The sequence below is a fragment of the Hemicordylus capensis genome, chromosome 1 (assembly GCF_027244095.1).
Source record: "Hemicordylus capensis ecotype Gifberg chromosome 1, rHemCap1.1.pri, whole genome shotgun sequence".
In the NCBI taxonomy this organism is placed as follows: Eukaryota; Metazoa; Chordata; class Lepidosauria; order Squamata; family Cordylidae; genus Hemicordylus; species Hemicordylus capensis.
In genome coordinates this window covers 53,547,837-53,556,939 of record NC_069657.1, presented here as the reverse complement: position 1 = coordinate 53,556,939, position 9,103 = coordinate 53,547,837, and positions in this window count along the sequence as shown.

Here is a 9,103-nt window from a genome sequence, read left to right as displayed (position 1 = left end):
GCCATGAGGCCTTAGGATGAGACAAACCATGTGAGTGAACGGAGGGAAACAGTTTCATTATTACAGCAGAAATCGTTGTGAATGGGTGAGCCTGTAATCTCCTCCAAGTCTGAACAGATGGACCAGCAAAGCGAGACAGCTCTCTGTTAAGTTGCTGTTTCTCTTAACTAAGTTTTTCTGCCCTGCTCTTTTCATAGTGATGATTACAGTGCACAGTAACTTTGCCACAGCTACGAATAAAGCAACTTAGTGAAAATGAGAGAAAATGGGGAAGCAAAGTAAGCACATTAACATGTGGGAAAGTCTTTCTACTATTGGTTGAATCTCGTGTTTATGTTGTTAGTATTGCTGCTAAGTCAAGACATTCATTGATAAAGTATTTCAATTAACTATAAAGACTCGCACAGCTAATCAGTTACAACTGACGTACATTTGGGCTAAATACCTATAATTACAGTTGTTTCACACCTGAGTCCCTGTTATTGATGTTGTGTAACAAGCAGTCCTGATTGCTGACATCAGCCCACTTAATGTGCCTGCATTTATGTCATAATCAGATAAAATCAAATATAGAGTTAATAGTAAAACTTCTAAACCACAAGGCAACCTCTCCTACACAAGCTCTATTGAAACAAATGGAAGCTGTACAGAGGAGAAGATCCCAGTTGCCTATGCCCACAGTTGTTAATACATTTGTGGGGAAGTTGTGCATATCCAAAATGTTTTGTGTGGGTGGTTTCCCCCCCCCCCCCCGCTTCATTTTAATGGCAAAGGCAAAGAAGAAATTATTACTCAAGAAGCCAAGAACCTTTACAGGTTATTAAAGAACCCACAAAAACCTGGTGCTGACCTCCAAACAATCAGTGCTACAGTGCAATTTATCAGCCCATGTAATGAGCAGATATACATTTCCTAGAGGACCATGAATGATAATTTTAAAGAGAAAAATAAATTAAAAGGCCATGAGATTCATTCTGGCTAGAGTCTCTGGTTGCACCTTTCACACCTACAGTTGGAGCTTCTTCTGCATTGTGCTATCATCCATGACTGCTCTGGATGTGTGAATATTGCCACCAAGTGGGCGGGGACAGGGAAGTAGTTCCCCTAAGGGTGTGTGTATTAGTGAGGTCTCACAGCCTTATACAAGCAAAGGGAGCCTCAAGACAGGGACCCTCAAGATACAAGCAAAGGGAGCCTCAAGGCATCACCTCCCAAAATGCCTGCCTGGAGGCAGTGATGGGCTGGATGAGAGGTAACAAACTGAGACTGGATCCAGATAAGACAGAGGTACTTATTGTGTGGGGTCGGAATTCGGGAGATGATTTTGATCTGCCTGTTCTGGATGGGGTCACACTTCCCCAGAAGGAACAGATACACAGTCTGGCTTCTGGACATAAAACTTTCCCTGGTATCCCAGGTTGAGGCAGTGGCCAGAGGTGCCTTTTATCAGTTTTGGCTGATACGCCAGCTGCGTCCATTTCTTGAGATAAGTGACCTCAGAACAGTAGTACATATGCTGGTCACCTCCAGACCTGACTACTGCAATGTGCTCTATGTGGGGCTTCCTTTGTATGTAGTCCGGAAACTGCAGTTAGTCCAGAATGCGGCGCCAGATTGGTCTCTGGATCATCTCGGAGAGACCATATCACACCTATCTTAAAAGATCTACACTGGCTGCCAGTAAGTTTCCAGGCAGAGTACATGGTTTTGGTTATAACCTATAAAGCCCTAAACAGCTTGGGCCCTGGGTGTTTAAGAGAACATCTTCTTTGCTATGAACCACTCCACCCATTGAGATCGTCTGGAGCGGTTCGTCTGCAGTTGCCACCGGCTCATCTGGTAGCTAGTCGGGGATGGGCCTTCTCCATTGCTGCCCCGAGACTTTGGAACAACACACTTCCTGCTGAAATAAGAGTCTCTCCATCTCTTACAACTTTTAAAAGGGCAGTCAAGACACATTTGTTCACCCAGGCTTTTAATTAGATACTGTTTTAATTGTGTTTTAATTGTTTTAATTGTGTTTTAACAGTTTTAACTTTTTAATTTTAATTGTTGAAATGTTTTAATCTTTTATTGGCTGTTTTTATTGTTTTGTAAACTACCAAGAGAACTTCCGTTTTGGGCAGTATAGAAATGTATTTAATAATAATAATAATAAAAAGATGGCCTGCCATGACTGTTCTATTGAATATGCTGTGTAGATGTTTCCCTTCTACATTCTGTTGCTGATCTACAATGTCTTCATACAGGCTATTCCTGTCCATGGAATGTCTATGGAAACTGCAGAATTCTTCAGACTGGATGGAGACTGTGCAGTAGTACTTTCTAGGTGACATTTGTTCTTGGTCATTGATGCTTCACAACCTCACGCAAAGCAGGAAAACCATATCTCATTTAATGCTACAGTAATCATACGTGTTTGCTGAGATCTTGACATTTGTAATCAAGGAATGATTGAAAGGCAAGTTTCTTGCAGAAAGGAAATAATATTCTCTTTCTTTTTCATTCTTTTTTTAGCATAACTTTTTGCATGTAACCCTTCCACTGCTTCTCCCAAGAACCAGGAATGTTATTTGTCTTTGTTCTGACCAGTTATAGCATGCATTTTAATCTGAAGAAAAACTTCACATTAAAGTTCTGTACTTCAAATTAAAGTAAAAATGCATGTACAATGCCTTTTGGAGCTCTCATAATAATTTGCATTGCTGGAAGTTAGCTCTGAATGGAGACTTGCAGATTCAAACTTATTTCCTATATTTCTCTACATGTATACAGCGTCGCTCGAATTCATTTGTTTTTTAAATATACAAGGAGTTACTTAATGGAAGCCTATTCATTGGAACTTGGTACAAAATGTTTCTAATCGCAATCAAATGCAGTTTATTTAACAAAAGCTATTCTGGTATTAATGTACCAAAGCCTTGGAAAGTTATTTTTCATTCCCATCCTTCAAACTTGCACTGTTCTATTTCTCTTTCTCCCCTTTCACCTCCCAAGCACACACTGCTGCCTTTTGTGTTTTAATGTCTTCCTGCCAACCATTAGCACTAAAATACATTTTCATGCAACTCTGCCCTTTGTATTCTCCTACTTCCTCTTCTGATTTTTGACTGCAGTTGTGCTTATTGATTCTGTTTAATTAAATGTAATGTACAAGGAAGAGGGAGAAAAAAAATGCATCACCATAATTGAAAGAGATTTCACTTACCCTTTGAAGATTTTAATAATCTCTATGAGCTCTAATTTGTTTGAATTAATCCTTGTGACATTGGATATAGATAAATAATACCTATAACACAATGAGGCCAATGTGCTACTTGTATTGGTTTTTATATCAGGTATAATTCAGCTGAAGTTACTGTTTTCAAGATGTGTGATATGTGTGTGCACGCACCTGTGTAAGAGCTGGAAACATTCAACAGATTGCTCAATAAAACTATTAATTAATAACTGGAGATTTAAAATTTGAGCTTTAAATTGCATACCTCAAGAAATACCTTTCTTCTTTTTGTTTCTCTGCATTTTTAGCAAGAACAGAGATTAGTTTAGAGAATCAGTTGCTTTCAACTTTTGAGAGCCTTGGTCTCCATCAGCACCAACCCTGGAAGTGTTTTCAGTGTGTGGGGACAATGGTCTCAAGCCAATCAGGAAGTTATCAGCGTTGCCTGCTTTCCAGGTGCATGTTTATACCTGCTTATTTAATGGGCAAATAAGGCATACATACACTACAACAGGGGTAGGCAACCATTGGCACTCCCACTATTGATGAATTATAACTCCCATCACCCCCATCCACAATAAGGTTGAGGTATGTGTGCACGCACACCCCAACCTTACATTAATCATTAAGCATGGAAAAAGTGATTGTGGGGAAAACCAACTCTGATCTTCAGAAAAGTGGGTAGGGAAAGGAGAGGTATCAGTTGTATTGCTTTATTACCTCCCCCACCCTGTCATTAGATCTCTTGTAATGTTGGCTTCTCGTTTGCTTTGTTTTTTGGGTGGGTTATGTGTTGTGGTCTACCTTGCTGTCCTCTAATCTGCAGATAGCACAATTTACCCTGCATTGGTGGAGGCCGGCACAGCTATATATTCAATTAGTTTATTCACACTTGCTTGGAAGGAAGCCCTAATGAACTGAATGGGACTTCTATGCAAACATTCATGGGATTGGGTTTTAGGTTATATGCTTGCTATATTTCAAAAGGTGAAGTCAGGCTATTGGATGAATATCCAATAGCTGGGTCTAATAAATGTGTCTAATATTAAATTCAAAATTAAATCAGAAGAGATCTGAACTGGAAAACAATACATGAATATATAGAACAACAATGAATTAGAAACTCACTGCTTAGGGCTTGCTTTTCCACTCTGAACCTCAACTAACTCTTTCACCCTCTCTCCACAGTTCGATCCAGCTTCTCCTTACACAGCTAAGCTCTGCTCCCAAGCAAGCAAGGCCCTGCAGTCAGCTTCTGGATCCTGGAGAATGAGCTGTACCTCTCCCTTTCCTTTATCAATCAGGGTGGTTGTTGCTGGTTTTTCATTTGTTTTTGTCATGACACTGGCTTCTCCATGGCCATTCTCTTGCTCCTCGGGGTCACTGTGGCAGTCTCTCTCTCTCTGGAGGACTCTACCACTCGCCCTCCAACTGCCTCCATCACTGGCCAAACTATTACAAGCAAGCTGCTGATGTTGTGTAACAGCAGCAGCATCCAGAGTGAGACATTGCTCCGTGTCCTTTTGTACATGGAAATAAAATCTAGAGTCTTTTCCATGGTTGCACCTACATTCTGGAGCCTGCTTCCATGCTGCTCCACTACCCAGATAAATCTGTCGTGCCTGAGCACCTCCGACCGATTCTGCTGGCAGGTACAAAAATTATTCTGCCAAAATCTTTTTGTCCATGAAGCATAATTTGGAGTACATCTTGCTGTAATTATTCTGCCATTTGCATGTATTTAACTTTTTGTGTCATTTTGGGTGCTCATTGTATTCTTATTATAGTTTGGATATTTACTTTGATCTTGTGTAAACATTTAAAGAAAAGGGACTTTTAAGAAATGAATAACCTTTTAAAAATGGACTTTGACCAGCAAAAGAGATGCAGTGATGGTGACATTTTTGTAAGTGATCTGTGCCAATGTACTTGAGTCAATCCATTAATTTAGATGGTTTTCCATATAACAGAGCTAAATTGTTTACCTCATATCACTTGCATGGGAAACTTTTAATGCTTATCTGAATTGATTAATTAATTGAGCAATATGCTTTGCAACATGTTTTCCAAATGAAATCAGGATACTGCATGGTGCTTGGAACTCTGTGTGAAAGAAGACCTTCATGGTAGTGTAGTAAAGGAAACTTGAAGTGAAGAAGTGTTATTGGCTGCTGCACCATGAAGAATAATTTTTAAAATCTAAAACTTCCAGATGTATAAGTTCCCCCTGTTATCTAGAATGCACGCATTATAAAAATGTAAGTACCATATACAAGTATGCTGCAGAACATGTTCACTTGTGTTGCAGCTGGGGTAGCCCCCTAGAATTGTCCAATATGAAAGATAGAATTAGTTGAAACCAAGTCTCTCAGAACTTCCATATACACACACCAGTATATACAGATGTACATGCACAAACCTTGATTTTCATTCTCTCACTGTGGTTTTAGCTCTGTTAGGGCTAGTAAACAAATAAAACTGCTCATCTTTTTGTGCCAAATAGGAAAAAGTAGTTCTCTTTCAGCTTTTTTTCACAACCACCCGCTCTTGAAAATGTTTAATTGGAAGCTTGTAGCTATGATCCAACAGTGAAATGCTATATTGTTTGTCAATATGCAACATAACATTTTCAGCACAGAATGGCTGAATAAATTTCAAATGGCGTTATATGGAAGTCAGACTTCTTGCTAGCTATAGAGACCTCAGAGGCAACAGCAACTGTGACAGCTCTTTTACGTTTCCAGCAAGCACTCCATGGCAGGAAACGGGAACAAAAAACCTCTATACATGTTTAGACAGAGCACGTCTGAGATAGTGCTCACACAAGAGCATGAGGACTCACATTAAGAACCAGATGCATGGTGGGAGTTGTAGTGCAAAACTTTAAAAACCAAGTATCAGAAAGATACAAAGAAACTATCTTCAAAGCAAATAGTGATTTTTCAAAAAGGATCACTGGACATATGCTCCTTCCAGAGAGATTTTTGTACTAAAGTGGAGCATCATAAAATTCAGCACAGTGCTAGTCACTATTAACTGTTTACACACACAGTTATTCTTGAATGCTTATTTGAGCAGCATTGCTGTGTAGAACCTACAGTAGTAATTGCATTAAAAAACTGAAACAGCTTTATGAAAAGTTCAGTAGCATTCCAAGTTTGTAACTCAAAGTATGTGACCAGATTGCTAAAACTGCAATGTTTCATTAGTTAAATTGGTTAGAACAATCAGTTACAGATATTTTGGTTGATTAAAAATATGCCCCTGGTTGATGGGGTAAGAGGGTAAATGAAAACATTATTTGGTTGTATCCAAATTTCCCATCCCCTCCTACACCCCTGAAAAGCTTCTCCTGAGGGTCAGTGGACCCTTGGAAATGAAATGGGAATGAGTGCGGGAGGTTAAAGGGGGAGATAAATTGCTAGCAATTGGGTAGAGGCTACTTTGGCTCATGGCAGATCTAGATCCAACTCAATGTTATTAAACAAGTATTTATAATAGTCACACTTGGCAGACATGATCTTAGAAGAAGTATTCCTCTCTCTCTCTTGCACAGGTGGGAATGCCTCTCCCAAGATGGCTCCTGCAATTACATGTGTGCATCATTTTTTTTAAAAAAGTATTGATTCCACTTCACATATACCAGATTGGTCTATATTTGAAACTTCTTTATTTACAGCTAATCAGAGACTAGATACTACATGTTTCTAATTTCTCAAAATGGCCAAATAGTGTATTTTGGTTTTAGGTTTTTCTGAATTGAGCAAGGAATGTCCTCCACTCTACTATCAAAGAGGAAACTCTTGGTTTCCTTTGTTTATAAGTAAGGCCATTTCTTTGGACTGCTGCAAGTGCAACATTCAGATGCACCCATAGGCATTGTATCTTGATATGTCCCTACTAGCAATTACAGCTTCAGTTAAGGAAGTCTTGATGGAAATCCTGCTCCTAGGCTGTTAGGATGGATTCTACATGGGATTGTTGGAAATTTGCAGGGGCATAACTATAATAGGGCAAGGAGAGACAGTTGTCTGGGGGCCCACTGCCTTGGGGGGGCCCCAGAGGCAAGTCACATGACTGACTCCCCCAGCTGTGCACCCACCCGGGCTTCCTTCAGTTGTATTCATCCTCTGAGATTGATGTGAGTTTTAAGACCTGGAGCTACCAGAACATCATGTCTTTCTCTAGTACCATTAAATGACTTGCATCATCCACAATTTACAAAACCTTTAAAAAATAATTTAGGATGATGCTCTATTGTGGCACATAAATAATTTTTACTATGCTTTCTGTTACCACTATTCAGCCTCATTTAAGATTTCTTCACTTCATGAGCTGAGCTTGTGTGTGGGGGGAGTGCATTTTAAAATCTTATCTCTGGGCACACGCCAACCTTGCTACACCCCTGGAAATTTGTCTTGTAGGATCTTTGTTTCTATGAGGAAAGCGAAGTAGAGGACAATGCATTTTTTGTTTGTGTGCACCATTTATGAAGATATAAGAAATATGTAAAACCTCTTCTTTCAAGGAGGACCAAGAAAGGGTCAATCAACAAAATTGGAATACCTACTCACTCACAATAATAATAGGACTATAACATTGCTTATAGTAATGTTATAGCTTCTCACTCAAGTATACTCACTTGCAAGTGAATATACCTGCTCGCTCAAAATAATAATAAGACTATAAGGTTGTTTCCATCAGAAATTGTTTATTAAGTATTTATAATTGCTGATGTTGTGTTTGTATGTTTAATATAACTTTACTTGTAGTGTCTTATGGTGGTCTTAACTTATTTCTGGACTTAACAGATAACCCTGATTCAGTTCCAAAAACAAAAAATTGGTTTTCCTTCCTTCAAAACTATTGTTTTATATTTAGATACATTTATGCATATTGAATTAATTGAGCAAAACTCACACAATTAATTGACTAAGTTGCCTGTAATCTGCTGAAGAGCCCTAATTTTTATGCATATCAGAGTAACCTCTGTTCATATCCTGAAAATTATCTCACAGCTGTTTGGATGGAATTATATGCTTTAAAAACAAGGAGAACGAGCCAAATTAATATTTCACATTGCTTATGTGTGTACAGATAGATCAAAATTATATTTCAATATCTGCTAAATCACTATGACTCCAAGACAAACTTATATAGAAACTAAAACTTGCTCACTCAGATATTTCCATTTATCCTTCGCCTACATAGATATGTCAATCTGGAATGAGTAAATAAAATAAAAGCATTCTTAAAGCAACCTCTTCATTATTCTGGCTATTGTATTAAACTTGAGACTTGCTAATGGAAAGCTTTTTGTCTGTAGGTTGTGATTGTGACATTTATTTATTTACAACATTTATATCCCACTTTCCTTGGGAGATTCACAGTTAGTTACGACTCTGTAATTAAAATAATAAAACAATATCAATATAAAAATACAAAAATGTAAGGGGAGAAAATGACAAGGAGTGGCGAGGGGGGAATTGTCCAAAGAATTCAAATATTTCAAGCTTGTTTTAAAAATCAGTTTAATCAGAGTGTTTGCTTTTATAGCAGTTCTTTCACATAGTTTGTGATTCTTTTAACACTAGAATATATTTAACATTAGAGCACCAAGGTTTTGTTCATTGAAATAGGTAGCAGCAATATGTATGTGTACATAGGTAAAAAAATAATAGATAGTGGACTTAGGTTCTTTGGGGATGGATTGAGTAAAATGCAAACATCTGATTTTCTGGAATACAGCATATGACAATAATAAACAAAAAATAGGAATCTATGAATGGGACATTTGTATGGCTGTCTACAATGAATACCTTCTAGTTTGAAAATTAAATGTGTGAAATTATTTTTCTTCAATTGGGTATGGAAATGAATAAA